Below are 17,500 nucleotides of genomic sequence, written 5' to 3'. Positions count from 1 at the left end.
CATCTTGTCCACTGCCCTGGGTCAGAAGCAGTGTCGCAAGACACAGCACATTCACAGCAAGGCCGCTTCATTAACTCGACGACCCCCGTCTCCGTCCCCTCACGCAGAAAAGGAGAAGACGGGAAGAAATTCCTTCGGGCTGCGTCAATTTTTTCTCACACATACTACCTCTCTCCCCAACCCACACCCATTCCACCTCATGGATCACATCATCATCCATATACAACCATTCTCCATTTACCCCTGTCTTCTATCATCTCCCATCCTTCCTCAACAGACTTTCCCCTCTTCCCCAAAGCCCCTTTTACCCCATCCATCCATCTCATCCTAGGTCGCCCCCTCATGTTCACTCCTTCCACACCTCTTTTACTAGTCCTTCTTTACTCATTCTCTCCATGTGTCCATACCATCCTAATACTCTTTCCTCCACCCTATCTCCCAGCTCCCTTTCCATCCCCGTTCTCCTCCTCATTTTTCTACTATTGTAAAAACTCTTGACAGTTCCTAAAAGCTTTCCTCCTATCCCGTATATCTGCAAAACTTCCCACAGTGCCTTCCTGTCTACCCTGTCATAAGCCTTTTCCAACTCCATAAAAGCCAAAAAAACATCCTTACCTTTTCCTATAGCTTTCTCACATATCTGTCTTACCACAAAAATCCAATCTACACAAACTCTACCTGTCCAAAACCCACACTGTTCCTCACCAATTACTCCCTCTATTCCTCTCCTAATCCTCTCAATCAAGACCCTCCCATAAGCCTTCCCAACTACGCTTAACAAGCTAATCCCTCTGAAACTACTACACTTACACTTGTCCCCTTTTCCCTTGTAAAGTGGAACTATACAGGTACTCCTCCAGTCCTCCGGCACTCTACTCTCTACTGAACAGACATTGAATAACCTCACCAGCCAGTCCACTATCACTGTACCTCCCTTTTTCAGACATTTTGCATGACATCCATCCAGACCAGGTACCTTACCTGCTCTCATCATCTTAACAACTGTCTTCACTTCATACTTCCTTATTTCTTCTCCATTTTTCTCACTCATCACGGTCATTTTCTTAGCCCTTCCCATTGCAAGTACCTTTCCCTCCCTATCCTCCTTCACATTTAGCAACTCCCTAAAATACTCTGCCCGTCTTCCTCTTACTGCTCTCTTCCATTATTATCTCTCCATCTGTACCTTTTACCTTTTCTTCTGTACTTGATTCAATTCCTCTTCCTCTCTTAATTTATTTCCAAAACATCTTTTTATTACTTTCAAAATTATCTGTCATACTCTTACCCCATTTCACATCTGCTTTCCACTTTGCCTCCTTTATCTTATGCTTTACTTTTCTTCTCTTTTCTTTGTACCTCTCATATGATTCTCTCGTCCTATTTTGTAACCAATCTGTGAAACCTCGCTTCTTCTCTTCTACAACCTTCTTCGCTTCCTCATCCCACCACTCACTACCCTTCCTTCTAATTCCACCTGTCCTCCTTGTTCCACACACCATCTTTGCACATTTTGTGACGCCCTCTTTGAACCATCCCCATTCCTCCTCCACTCCTAGTTGTACTCTATCCTTCCCTCCCTCCCACTCCTCTCTCAGCTTCTTGTACTCCTTCTCCTTTTCTTTCTCCTTTAAGCAGTTCGCTTTAATCACCTCCCTACCTTTTGTCCTTTTCCTCTTTCCCCATCTATCCTCGACTCTCAACTTACCTTCCACCAAAAAATTATCTGATATTCCCCTCTCTCTCCCCTTAGAACATGTACATCCTTAACTCTTCCTATCATACTCCTATCAGTACATAGTCCATTAACGCTCTATCTACCACCCTTCCATCCACCACCTTCTCCCACGTGTAGTTATGCTTAACTTTCTTCCTAAACACTGTATTTGCTATCATCAACTCTCTAGACACATATCCACCATCAACTCTTCACTACGATTCTTTCCTGGAACTCTACACTTCCCAACCACTCCGCCTATTGGTTCACTTCCTACCCTAACATTAAAGTCTCCCAATACTACAACATTGACGTTTCTCCCTTATCCCTCTATGCAATCATTTAGATCTATCCATATGGTCTCCCTTTCTTTTACACTTCTCTCACTACCCGGTCCATATGCACTTACAAAAACCCACATCTCCTTTCCCAGTTTCTCCTTCATCCACATTTACCTTGAAGAAACCTTCTTCCACTCTACTACACGCTTACTTATTTCTTCACTTACTGGTATAGTCACCCCTTTAATCCCTCGTCCTCTCATCACTCCTGAGAACCTCTCAACTACACTCCCAAACTCACACTCGCCCCTCCCTCTCAACTTAGATTTACTCAAAGCAACACATCCATCATTCTTCTCACAAACATGCTGCCTATCTCTTCCCTTTTACTCTTATCTGCACCACATCCACGTACATTAAAAGACCCAAACCTTAGGGTACTGGTTGGGAAACTCCTAGACCCTCTTATGCCTTTACTTTTTTTTTTTTTTTTTTTTTTTTAGGAATGTCCCCTGTGGGGCTACAGGGAGAAGGATGCCTTGTTCTAATCCCCGTCCCTTTTTTTCTCGTATCTTACGATTCAAGGTAGGCGAAAAAAAAAGAAATAAATATTTAGAGAAGTGGTACAGGACAGTAACAAAGGGTTGTGGGACAGCATAACGGAGGGAGTCTCAGTATAATAAAAGTCCTCCTCTATCACAGACAAAATGATGTGTGGCTCTGGTCCGTAGGGGAGACCCATATAGACCCTAAAGTATCAGCTGCATACTATACCACAATAACATGCAGCCAATACCCCGGAATAAAAGAAAAGAAAATCAGATAAAAATAAGATTTAAATTAGATTAATATTAACAATAACAAATAGTTTCCTTTTCACCCTTCAATTCAAGGACAAAAATAACAAAGGATGTCTTTACCTTAAATTTCTTAAAATTCATACGGAAGATGATGTCGTAGTACCGTGGGTGTACTCCAACTTACCTGCAAAAACAAAACATATAAATTATTATTTTTTTAGTCATTTATTTATTTTAATTTTACTAGGGCTCTATGCCGTACATCTCCCGCAACGTACCTACGAAAGAAAAAGTAAATCTTAATTTTAGTTTACGAATCGTAGGAAAGCCTAGATTTTTTTCTTTCTTTTTATATGTATATTTTTTGGTGCTCTGTCGCAATGAATATGCAGCTGGTGGGGGGAGGGAGGGGACAGGGGGATGGGAGAGAGGGGAGAGGGGAGGGGGGAGTAGGGGAAGGAGAAGAGACACAAAAGACTAACGCTTGTACGAGATTTGGAAGAAAAATAAACTTCAAGAATGTTTTGGTCAAACTTGATACACTCATGTATACATGTGTGCACATACGCGAATACACACGCACATATGTACACGTACTTTATATATGTCTATTTTTTCTTTGCTATAAACACACATACATGTGTACATACGTGCACTTATACACGCACTTGTATACACACATACATTATATATTTTTTTCTTTATGTATGTCAACAAGAGAATATTATCAAGACGTACTTCATTTAGTATATCATATCGCTGTTTCAAATGCAAACATAAGTGATGTCATGTCTTTACATAAACATACATATTTACGTCATATCGTAATATGTGACGTCATGGCATCACGTGACATATCACTATGTCACTCATTCTTAAATAAGTAAATAAATTAAAAAGAACAAATAAATGAATACACACATAAATAAAACATAGATAAACAAATACATAAGTGAATACATATATAAATAAGTGAATAAATCAGTCAATTTATTAATGATCAATTTAACAGATGAAATAAACCTATATAAATAGTTATATATGCATTTCATTTGCACTCAAAATAATAAACATTAGTAAAGCATATTTTTATCATTTCATAAAAACGCTATTTACATTAATTTTTCCTTACATTAAAATAAATGCTTTGCAACTGCAATCGTACGAATATGTTTATAATTACTGTAATTAACAAGATTTCTATTACAAAATATAAAGTTAAATTTCCGCTTCATTACCCATTATTTTATGACAAAAAGTAATTAAATAAGTATGTATTGTTTTATCAGGATAAATGCTTATTCTGTTTCCATTTCTCTGTTATCATTTTCACTTTCGTTCGTTTTAAAATGCTTCGCTCAATCATTACCAGGAATTATGGTATAAAACGTACTTTTCCAAATTGTGTGCATCTTGTTCATAAAGATTATAACTGTGTGATTTTATAATCTTATTTTATTAATTTTTATGAAAAGACAAAAATATGCCTGAACGAAACAATAAGTACATTGAGACAATATATTCCTGGTTATTTGTATGTATGTGCGTATATATGCATGGATATATGTAGGTACAATATGTATGTATGTACGTATGTGTGTGTGTGTGTGCGTGCATGCATGTATGCAAGTATGTATGTATGCATGTAATGGTTAGTATGATGTATGTATGATATATGTATGTATGCATGTTTATATATATATATATATATATATATATATATACATGTATGTATGTATGTATATATATGTATATATGTAGGTAGGTATTTATGCATGCCTGCATGTATGTATGTCTGTATGTATGTATGCATGTATGTTTGTATGTATGTATGTATGTATGGATGCATGGATGGATGGATGTGCGTGTATATTACACTGATCAATAGCCAAAATGGTTCTCAAATGAAATTATGCTCACACAACTAATTTCATATTAGTGAATTTGAATATGATATTTATTTTGTTCTATCAAACCAGGTTTTATGAAAAGTCAATAGGTAAAAGTATTAAATATTCTGTTACTTATGTAGTGTAACATATATCTAACCGAAAACAGACCAGACTACTATCAGAGATACTATCTTAAACAATCAGAAATAATAGTAAATAGGATGACATTAATTGCCTCATGCAAGATAATGATATTACAAACGTTACACATGAGGTCATGATAAATTGTACCAGAAAATATGTTAAAATTCTTTATTATAATTAATAAAAATATTCAATTCTAAAAGTGCTTCTTACTTTGGTCTTTCGTTTGTACAACACGCTATCTTCTCGTTGCAGCATTCAGCAATAGTCGCCCATCATGTTAGGACTGAATTTTCCCTGATATCTGCTTTCCATTATGTATGTATGTATGTATGTATGTATGTCATGATGAAACCTTTTACACTGTTAATCACTAACGTCCTCAAGATTACCTGAGAAAAACCAATATGAGTGGGAACAAAGGCAATTTCGAAGACACTATGTTTTTAACGATTTCTTTGTAATTGCAGCACGATAGTTTCCAGATTTTTTTTTTTTTATACATTGACAAATAAGTCAATGCCTTGGTGAATTAGCTATCATGAACAAGTATGCGAATCTGTGGTCCATTTGAGACGCCTTTCAACTTAGCTTCGGAAAACATACCACCTAGTTTCCGAGATAAGTATCAAAACCTATGAAATTTTGTACTCAGACCAAGCTTTAGACGTAGTGGAGGATATCTTTTCTGAATCTCCAATAGGACAATGAACACAGTAGGACTTTTCAAGCGCATCTCTTGATCTTATCGGCCAATCCTTTCTCACATAGTAGTCTGCATCAGTTCTGCTGTTCCACAAACACAAAAAGCAAATGTGCTTTGTATAGCCACTCTGAAGGCTCAGTAGTAAAATGATGGCTCTGAGATCCCTATACATCTTCCACTGGTGTTTCTAGTACTCTATAGCGGCCAACAAAATCTTCATTGTTTCAAAGCTCTCGGCCATATTTGTTGTATGTGCTAATGGGACAGATGGAGGCCGATTGCCGTTGTGTAAAAGAACAGCTTTCAGAGAGTCTTTTCCAGAGTCTATAAACAGCCTCCAATCTTCTGACTTGTAAGATTCAGATTTGTAGATTTGCACGAGAGTAGTAGTTGCCGTCAAGTCTATCAAAATAAACACCATGTGAGGATTGAGCTTTTACTATGTACTCGAAAAATGTGAAATAAGCGAAACGTTGTACTTATAAAGTCCCCGTCTACACATGGTGCTTATTTCGATGTATTTGCAGATTTGTTGCATGAGAGATACTGTATCTTCACAGTAACAAATGTTGTTTGCCATCTAGAAAAATACAGACGTCTCTCTGTCTTTAACGAGCTGTATTGATGCGCCCCTCCATCTTCCAGCAAGTTCCGCTGTTTTAGTCTGGATTCCAGAACTTCGGCATTTTCTTGTGACAAGTCTAGGTCCCTGATGGGATCATGATGAGGCGCTTCTTGAGTAGAGTTTAGCCTGGTATTTCCAGAGTCATCCTGGAAATCGTCTTCATTTGAGGCAGAATTAGAATCGGAAACACCCATCAATCCTTGTTCAGTTGGTGGATTTGGGACTGGAAGCTCAACACTATGATAAACTGGTCGAAGTGCAGAAGAAATATTGGGGTTTTGCACCTTCCCTTATGCATTGATGGTTATTCTTTTGGTGTTTGTGAGAAATAAATATCAATCACTGCTGTGGTCTTAAGACTCACGCCATATCATTGGTACAGCAAACGACATTCCTGATCTTCGCTTGCCACACTTCCACTCGCTCATGTGGTTGACGCAAGACTTACAAACTATATGAGGTGTCCATTCCTTGTCTTGGTCACCCAAAGGACATTTGAAGTAACTTTTGTAATTCATCCTAACACCTTTTGTGATTGGCTTCTTGATGCTACCAAGAGTGTTACATATGTAACAAAAAAGATCAAGATTGTTCATGCACTTGCGACGTTTCATGTCTTGTTATGTTCAGATTTACTAATAATTAGGCAGTTGCAGATATGCAATATCATGGAAGCAATATGAAAAAAACACAAATTAGGAATAAAATTTGCATAGGTGTAACATATATGTATATATATATATATATATATATATATATATTATATATATATGTATATATATATGTATATGTATATATATGTATATGTATATATATATATATATGTATATATATACATATATATATATATATATATATATATATATGATGGTTTAGGAAAACTGATCCCAACACAGCTATACAGGACATATATCATTATTGAGTTCAGCACATACAATTACCCTAAAATCAGAATATTTTCATCCAGAACCATGATATTGTTATTATTTTTGTGTGTTATTTATGTAGTCTATGTATTCATTGATGTATGTAGGTGTGCACGTATCATCAAATATATTTCTGTGTGTCCTTCCGTTTCATATGTATGTGTATATACATGTATGAATGTATGTTTGTATATATGTATGTATGTATATATGTGTATGTATATGAGCATACACACATATGTATGCGTTTCTGTATGCATGCATGTATGTATGTATTCATGCATCTATATATATACAGTATGTATGTATTATATATGTATTTATGTATGTACGCATCTATGTATATATTATACAAAAATCTATATACGTATGTATGTATAAGTAACAAAATAAAAAGGTTTGATAAGCCAGGACTGAACAAAGGAAAACGACCTTAAAAAGGTCTCCTTTGTTGTGAGGAAGACAAACGCCTCGGAAGGAAGCCATATAGCCTTTATTACTAAGGACAGCCTGACGATTCCCTTGGCAGAACATCGCTATGCAGTGACAAAGGCCTCAGGTTTTGAAAAGGATTTTTGGTGCGTCTTTCTGATTGTAAGAGGTTTTCTTTGATTTAAAGGGGATATGGGATTGTTAGGGAGGAGTGGGAATGAGGAAGGGGTGGGAGTAGGGAGTAGAGAGTGGGAGTGGTGTAGTGGGAGTTACCAAGGGGAGAGGGGAAGGGATAGAGAAGAAGGAAGGGGGAGTAGCTGGGACGGTGAGGATGGTGTTGGGAGTACGGGGGAGTGGAGGGGGAAGTGGGGGGAAGTGGGGGGAGTGGGGGACTAGAGGGGTCTGGGAAGGGAGATAAAGGCAAGATTGTATGGAGTCGAATTACTTTACCTTGGCTGATGATGGCAACAAAAGCAACAAGAACAAGAACAACAATACCAACAACAATAACAACAACAATTCCTCATTCTGTCCCTACTATTACTGCAACTATTCCTACAGCAACGAAAATACCAACAGCAATAACAACGGTCATGACGACGACAAAAAAGTTAAAGAAGAATAAGAAAAAGAAGAGGAAAAGGAGGAAGAGAAACAAAGAGAGGAAGGAAATGAAGAGAAAGGCAAAAGAGAGTATTTATCAACAGAATACCAGCGCCTTTATTAATGGAGACAATATTGCACTGATAAAGGGAAGCCATAGAAGAGGAATAGAGAGAGAGAGAGAGAGAGAGAGAGAGAGAGAGAGAGAGAGAGAGAGAGAGAGAGAGAGAGAGAGAGAGAGAGAGAGAGAAAGAGAGAGCGAGAGAGAATTCAAACCTCCTTTATTGAATGGAGGCTAATCATAACTATAAAATAATATTGTGTAATATATGTATTTATGTATACAACATATGTACGTTTGTATATGTACGTATAATCTATCATATTATACATATATATATATATATGTGTGTGTGTGTATATATATATATATATATATATTAATAGTATGTATGGGCAGGAGATTTTTTCCCTTATGCAAACCTCATTGAAAGTGATGGCTAGTTGTGCACTTTTTATTTTATTAAGAGAATTTTCCACATGTCTTCCTACTGATTTGTTCTCCTTTGAAAGGAGGTTTATGACTTCAATATAGGTAATCATTATAGCTAGATCGCGATTTCGGTTACAAAACCCTTCTTCAGAAGCTTAGGATATTCCCACTTTGTGGTAAGTGAAGAATGTTCCGAAGAATGGAGTGATGATATTACATTTTATATGTTTGTATTCATACTTGCTCTCCACTGGGGGAGGTTACCGGAAAACTGTGAGACGTTACTAGGGAAGCTAATAAGGAGAGGTCTTATCCAGATATTACGATCTAGCTATAATGACTACCTATATAGCTTATAGTGTATTCATTAACCTCTTTCCAAAGAAAAACAAGTCCGTAGACACCTTAAAAATACTCTCAAGAAAATGCTAAGTATATAACTAGCCATCACTTTCAATGATGCATGTATATATATATATATATATATATATATATATATATATATATATACATATATACACACGTACAATCATATATATGTATATATTAACTTTACAACACACACATATACACACACATTTCCACAGGCAATTATCCGCACATACCCAAACCATCAATTTGCACTTCAATGCCGTTAATGACACCACTCCTAGGTGGCAGCTGGCACTTTCACCATCTTCCAGATGGCATGGGCACCACCTGCTGTGCGCAGTAACGCCGGCGCCGGCAAGATGGCCGGCATACGACCGTCGGGTTTATGATATTGGGAAGCGTCATTCGGACCCCGGTAAAGGGACTCTCATGCAAATGTGTGTGTAATATAAAATGGAATATTGATATACATATATGTATATGTATATATATATATATATATATATATATACATACACACATATACATATGTATATATATATATATATATATACACACACATATACATATGTATATATATATATATATATGTATATATATATTTGTATACAATATATATATACATATACACATATAAATGAAAATTAATATACAAATCAATATGAATATAAATCTAGATATATAAATATGAATATTGAGTACAAATACAAATAGAAAACAAATATATAGATATTTTATATAGAAAAATATAGAATGAATAAATACACGCATCCATACATATACTAAGGTTTTTTCCTCTGACAAAGGAGGTAACCAAAGTCAATGGCATAAGTCCGTTTCCACCCTTTTGATCCCCACATATTCCACTCCCATTTACGTGGTGAAGAGACTGAGTTGCAGTTTGTAATACATAAATAATGACTAAATAGATAAATCAGATAACATTAATAAAATGAATAGAATGAGATAAATAGATAAGTAAATTAAAATATAGAAAAATATATAGATAAATATATAAATATATATATATACAAACATAGATGTAAAACATAAATACAATTATAAACACAGTTTGAGTTCAATCTATGACAGATAACAAGGACAAATCAGACATATGCATTGTAATTTATTGAATATGATTTGGAAATCAACGGAGAAGGTAGGGGGGGTATGGAAATTAATTAATAAAGTAAATACTTCAAAATAATAAGTGACTTAATGAAGAGAAGATGGACTCAGCTGATTAAAACCAGGAGGGACGAAGCAAAGTTAAATTGGACGAGATTATCAACAAATGACAGAAATCAAATAAGAGGAAGAGAAACGATATTTTTGTAGAAGGAACTACTCGGAAAAGTAGATGTGTTAAACATGGGGAGGGAGAAGAGGGAGAGGAGAGGAGGAAAGATAGGAGGGAGAAATAAGAAAGAAGGCGAAGAGAGGGAGAAGAATCAACAAATGACAGAAATCAAATAAGAGGAAGAGAAATGTGGTTTTTGTAGAAGGAACTAATCGGAAAGGTAGATGTGTTAAACAAGGGGAGGGAGAAGAGGGAAAAGATGGAGAGGAAAGTAGGAAAGAGAGGAGGGAGAAATAAGAAAGAAGGGGGAGAAAGGGAGGAGAATCAACAAAAGATAGAAATTATATAAGAGAAAGAGAAACATGGATTTTGTAGAGGGTGCTATTCGGAAAGGTAAATATGTTAAGTAGTAGAAAGGAGAAGACGGGGAGAAGGGAAGGAAGAAGGGTAAGAAGGGAAGAGAGGGAAAGGAGAGGAGGCAGGAGGGGGAGAAAAAGAAGGAAGGAGGAGAATGGGAGTCAATGAAAGACAAATAAGAGAAGAGGAAGAGAAATATGGATTTTGCAGAAGAAACTATTCGGGCAGGAAAATAAATTAAACAGAGAAAGAAAGAAGAGGGGGAGGAGAGGAAGAGGGAGAGGAGGTGGAAAGAGAAGGAAGGCGGAGAAAAGTAGTAGCGTCATTAAAAGAAAGAAATAAGAGAAGAGAAAGAAAAGTATTGATTTTGTAGAAGGAACTAATCGGAAAGGTAAACGTATTGAACAGAAGAAGATGTATAAGAGAGAACAGAGAAGGTGGGAGGAGAAAGGAAGTAAAGAGAAGAGAAATGAGGTACGAGGGAGGTGTGATGAGGGAAGGGGGAGGAGGAAGGAGGGAGGAAGAGAGAGGAAGGAGGTACGAGGGAGGTGTGAGATGAGGGAAGAGGGAGAAGGGAGGAGGGAGGGAGGGAGGAGGGAGGAGGGAGGGAGGAGGGAAGGAGGAGGGAGGGAGGGAGGGAGAAGGGAGGATGTAGGAGGGAGGGAGGGGGAGGAGGGAGGAGGAGGAGGATGTAGGAGGGAGGAGAGATGAGAAAGGAAGGAGGAGGGAGGAGAAAGCAAAGTATACAAACAAGTTCCTTACAAGGGCTTACAAGGGATGGAGTCGAAGAGTTGCTGGATTACGAGTACGAAGTGAAGTGAATGGAGGATGGAGGGAATGGAGGATGGAAGGAATGGAGGATGGAGGAAATGGAGGATGAAAGGAATGGAGGATGAAAGGAATGGAGGATGAAAGGAGTGGAGGTTGGAGGAAATGGAGGACAAATGGAATGGGGGATGGAGGGAATGGAGGATGGAGGGAATGGAGGATGGAGGGAATGAATGGTGAAAGGAATGGATGATGAAAGGAATGGAGGTTGGAGGAAGTGGAGAATGGAGGGAATGGAGGAAGGAAAGGAAGTTTGTGCTACACAGGATTCTGGGAGAAAGAATTGTGAGTGGAGGGGAGGGGAAGAGAAGGGGAAGAGAGGGGGAAGAGAAGGGGAAGAGAGGGGGAAGGGAGGGAAAGGGAGGGAAAGTGAGGGAAATGGTTAGGAGGGTAAAGGGAAGGGAGGGGAGGGGAAGGGATAGAAAGAGAGGAAATGGGAGAGGAGAGAAAGAGAGGGGATGTCAAGGGGAGGAGAATGAAGGGGAAAGGAACTGAATAAAAGAGGAGGGGAGGAAATGGGAGGTGAAGGGAGGAGGTGGTGAAGTTGGGGAAGGAAGGGGATGGGGAAAGGGGAGGGGAGAGGAAGGGAGGGGGGAGGGAAAGGGGGGACAAGAGCTGGAGGGGAATGGAAAGGAAGAGGAGGGGAAGGAAGGGAAGTGAACTGGAGGGGAGGGAGGACAGTGTAGGGGAGGGAAAGGGAGGGGGAGCATAAGTCATGTACTATATACGTACATTATGTATGATACACTATGTACCATGTATTATTGCACTAAGCGTTATGTGTTGCATTATTACATGTATATATATCCATTCAAAACACAGTCTTCGCCTCTCTCTTCTTCGCACCTCCTGAATGAAAGGCAATCCCGCCATCCCGCCCCACCGCTCGGATCAGAAGCGAGACAGTACTGGTCTCTCCACCATCACATCATTGTATAGTATTGTGTATTGTGTAATGAGTATCCTGTATTGTGTAATGTGTATTGTGTATTATGTATTGTGTAATGTATATCATGTATCGTGTATTGTGTATAATGTATTGTGTAATGTGTATCATGTATCGTGTATTGTGTATTATGTATTGTGTAATGTGTATCATATATTGTGTATTGTGTAATGTGTATCGTGTATTGTGCATTGTGTAGTGTAATTTGTATCGTGTAATGTGTATCGTATTTTGTGTATTATGTATTGTATATCGTTTAATGTGTATTGTGTACTACGTGTTGTGTATTGTTTATTGTATATTGTGTACTGTGTTTTGTAATGTGTATTGTATGTTGTGCGTTGTGTACTCTGTATTGTGCATTTTGCATTGTGAAATGTGGATTATATATGGATTGTTTATTTTGTAATTTGTATTGTGCTATTGTGTACTGTGTATCGTGTACTGTTTATTGTATATTGTGTACTGTGTTTTGTATTGTGCATTGCGTATTGGGCGTTGTGTACTCTGTATTGTGCATTGTGAAACGTGCGTTGTATGCATATTGTTTATTTTGTAATGTATTATTTGTATTGTGCTACTGTGTATTGCGTATTAGATACTAGGTTTTAGGTAACTGCAATATGGCATGACATATAGAATCAAATTACATATTATGCATAATACATTAAGTATGGTATAAGTCTATTATGATTTGATTTGTTCTATCTCCCATTATGCATTCTGCAATGAATATGAAGTATTATGTATTACACATTTTGTAATGGGTGTCAGGTGTTATGAACTTTGTAATAATGGGGGAAGTATTACATAATGATGATGATGACGATAATATAAGTACTACTACTACTACTAATGATGATGATGATGATGATGTTGATGTTGATGATGATGATAACGATGATGATGATGATGATGATGATGATGGTGGTGGTAGTGATGATGATGATGATGATGATGATGATGATGATGATGATGATGATGATGATGATGATGATGATGATGATGATGATGATGATGATGATGATGATGATGATGATGATGATGATGATGATGATGATGATGATGATGATGATGATGATGATGATGGTGGTGGTGATGACGATAACGAGGACGACAACATCAATAACAACAATAAATGATAACAATACAAAATTAAATAAGAAATGAATATATATATATACTTTTCGCAAAATTACTAATAAGCAAAAACACAAAACAAACAAACAAGCCTTAGGAAGACGTGGGACGATGTGTCCTCAGGGGTGGAGAGGGGAAGGGGAGTGGGGGGAGTGGAGAGGGGAGAGGGGGAGTGGATGGGGGGGAGGTTCCGGGGCGTAATTTACCCCCTCTGCCGGAAGGAACGTAAAACACGATCCAGGAATCAGCCACCGAGACCTCGCCAGAGGAAGAGAAACTTGGACTCTCTCTCTCTCTTGCTCTCTTTCTCTCTCTCTCTTTTTCTTTTTCTCTCTCTCATGAGAACATAAGAATGAAGGAGACTGCAAGAGACCATAAGGCCTACACTTGGCAGTTCCATGTCCATTACCACAGTCACCTCCATTCATAAAGTTCTCTCTCTCTCTCTCTCTCTCTTTCTCTATCTCTCTCACAGACACACACACACACACACACACACACACACACAGACTGTTTATGCGTGTGTGTTTGATTCACCATGGTATTCAATCATTTGTTGGACTCTTGATCGACAGTCATTAATTCTCTCAGATAAGACTTCAATGTTCATATATAGTATATGTGTGTATGTGTGTGCTTGCGCGCGCGCTTGTGTGTGTGTGTGTGTGTGTGTGTGTGTGTGTGTGTGTGTGTGTGTGTGTGTGCGTGTGTGTGTGCGTGTGTGCGTTTGTGTATATGTGCACCTGCGTCTCTGTTGTCATGGTAACGACCTAAGCTATTCTTCAGTCCGGAAGTGACATATGCCTACAGGGGCATTTGGTAAAATAGAAAATAAATACTGTAACTGAATAAAAAAAAATAAAATAAAAGGGGAAAAGAGAGAGAGAGAGAGAGAGAGAGAGAGAGAGAGAGAGAGAGAGAGAGAGAGAGAGAGAGAGAGAGAGAGAGAGAGAGAAAATATATTCACACTCTTATCACACATCCTTGTCTCGATGAGAGACAATACATTATATATTCTATCATGAATGTCGGTAATCGATTTTATTCTTAAGGAATGTAACTGTGAGTTGGTGGTGGTGGAGGAGGGAGGAAGGGGGAGGAAGGGAGGATGGGGAGGAGGAGGGGAAGAGGGAGGAGGAGGGGGAGGTGGGAGAGGGAAGGGGAGGAGGGAGAGGTATGTGTGTTGGGGGATTAGGGGAACTTGTTGGAGAAATACTGTGTTTACCTGGGTGATGATAAATATCAAGAGTATCTATGTGTTGGGGAGAAGGTGGGAAATAGGGGGGATGAGGGATGGGAGGGAGGAAAGGGGGAAGGGGGGAAGAGGTAAACTGGAAGGAGGCTAAGGGGGGAGAAGGTTAATGGGGTAGTGGTTAGGAGGTTGGGGGAAGAGAGGGCAAAGAAGGGGGAGAGAGGGCAAAGAAGGTGAGGGAGGGCAAGGAGGGGAAAGAGGTCGAGGATGGAGAAAAGAGGGCAAATAGGGGGAAGGGAGAGGGCAAAGAGAGAGGAGAGAGGGCAAGGAGAGGGGAGAAAGTGCAAAGAAGGGAAAGAGAGGACAAGGAGGGGAGGAAAGAGAGCGAGGAAGAGGGAGAGAAGACAAGGAAGAGAGGAGAGAGGGCAAGGAAATGGGAGAGAGGGCAAGGAAGAGAGAAGAGAGGGCAAGGAGGTGGGAGGGAGGGCAAGGAGGTGGGAGAGAGGGCAAGGAAGGGGAAAGGGCAAGGAAGAGAGGAGAGAGGGCAAGAGGGGTTCGAGAGAGGGCAAGGGGGGAGGAAAGAGGGTAAGGAGGGGGGAGAGGGCAAATGGGGAAGATGAAGCAAGGAGGGGAGAGAGAGGGCAAGGAGGGGAGAAAGAGGACAAGACGGGGGGAGAGAGGATAAGGAAGGGGAGAGAGGTCAAGGGGGTGAGGATAAAGGATATGGAGTGGGGGGAGGGGACAAGGAGGGGGAAGAGAGGGCAAGGAGGGGAGGAGAAGGAGCAAGGAGGGGGTAGAGGGAAGGGAGGGGAAGAAAGGATATGAAGAGGGAGAGGGCATATGGGAAGAAGGACAAAACAGGAAGAAGGGGGAGCGAGGAGGGGGGGAAGGTGGTAGGAAAGGGGAGAGGGGTAGGAAGGGGGAAAGGGGGAGGAAGGAGAGAGGGGGGGAAGAAGTCAAAGCAAAGGGAGGAAAAGGGGGAGTCAATATGGGGGGAGTAGGAGGGGAGTAACGGGGAGAAAAAGGAGGGGGGGATTAAGAATTGATTATAGATATCTAGATCATACATAGATTTCTTAGAAAGTCCTTTGCTATGGCGACCAGGCTCCCGGTCTCCCACGGTGAAGACCGGAGAGGACAAGACCGGAGACCGCGCGGAAACCGCGTGGAGACGCCGAGAACGGCACCGCGTGGTCATTCAAGGGGAACGGTTATGTCGGGTAATCGATGTAATGGGCGTGGTGGGCGTGAGGCGCTCCATAGGGGGTCGGTGGAGGGAGGGTGGAGGGGAGGAGAAGTGGTGTAGGAAGGGTGGGAGGGTGGTGGAGGAAGGGTGGAGGGAAAGGAAAGTGATGTAGGGAAGGTGGAGGAGAGGGGAAAAGGGTGGAGGGAGGGTGGTGGTAGGGGTAGGGGGAGTGGGAAGGAGGAGGGGGAGGGGTGGTGAGGGAGGGAGGAGGGGGAGGGATGGTGGGGAAGGTGGGAGAGGGAGGAGGATGTGGTGGAGGGGAGGTGGAGGGAGGAGGAAGTGAAGAAATGCCTCACATATTTCTCTCTCTCTCTCTATCTCTTTCTCCCTATCTATCTATCTCTTTATCTCATTCTTTCTTTCTCTCTCTCACACTCTCTCTCTCTCTTTCACACACTCTCTCTCTCTTTCTCACACACTCTCTCTTTGTCGTGTCTGTGACCTTTCGAGGAGTTTACACGGTGACCTGGACTGTGACCTTTGCTGACCTAGCGTCAGCTCGATGTCATGGTCATTCCCTTCCGTGTCACGCGGAAGTATCTCGTGTCACCTGGATCAGTGTCACGTGGAATAGTGTCACATGGAACCGTGTCATATGTCACATGTAGAAAGGGAGTGTTACGTATTATCTGGATCAGAGTCACATGTATCACGTAAAATAGTGTCACGTGGAGCTGTGTCACATGTCTCATGGAATTGTGTCACAACGTCACGTGTCAAAATGCCACGTGCTATATGTCATAAGGTCACGTGTTATAAGGTCACGTGTCATAAGGTCACGTATCATAAGCTCGTGTGTCATTAGGTCACATGTCACGTGTCATAAGGTTGACTCTGTTGAAGTGACCCATTATTTATTTGTTTGGCTTGTCGGCTTGTGATTTTACTCAAACAAGTCTGATTATATCTTAAAAAAAAAATCAAAAAGAAAAAATGGGAAGAGGAAATGCAATTAGTAAGATAAAAAGAAAAGAAATGGAAAGAAAGGGGAAGAAGGAAGAAAAAGCGAAGTCGAAGAAATATAATAGAAAAAACAAACCAAAGAAAAAAAATACAAAATTTTGCAACCAGGCAGCAGCAAAAAAAAAAAAAAAAAAAAAAAAAAAAAGCCGAATAAGGCAAAAGATCTGCGTCGAGAGGAGCGAGCCCGATACCAATGCGCCACAGCAGAACAAACACAGGAAATGGATGCAGGACAGCAGAACAATTACTCAACTGTGAGAAAAGATTTTTTATTATTATTTTTATCTATTTATTTAATAGCATATTTAGTTATTTGTTTATTTAATTATTTATTCATTTATTTTGTAATTTTTCTTACTTAATTACTCATTCATATTATTCATCTATTTATTTATTTGCTTACTTTCCTCAATTACTCGTGTTATATTTATTAATATATTTATTCATTTAATTATCTATTGTTAATCTATCTATTTATTTTTGTCTCAGTCTTTGTTGATATATTTTCTACCCAACCTCATCTAAATCTAACCATAC

Source organism: Oratosquilla oratoria, chromosome 36, assembly GCF_046742065.1.
Source record: "Oratosquilla oratoria isolate Oo_2021 chromosome 36, ASM4674206v1, whole genome shotgun sequence".
NCBI lineage: Eukaryota > Metazoa > Arthropoda > Malacostraca > Stomatopoda > Squillidae > Oratosquilla > Oratosquilla oratoria.
The sequence above is the reverse complement of the archived record's forward strand: the minus strand, read 5'-3'. Positions refer to the sequence as shown.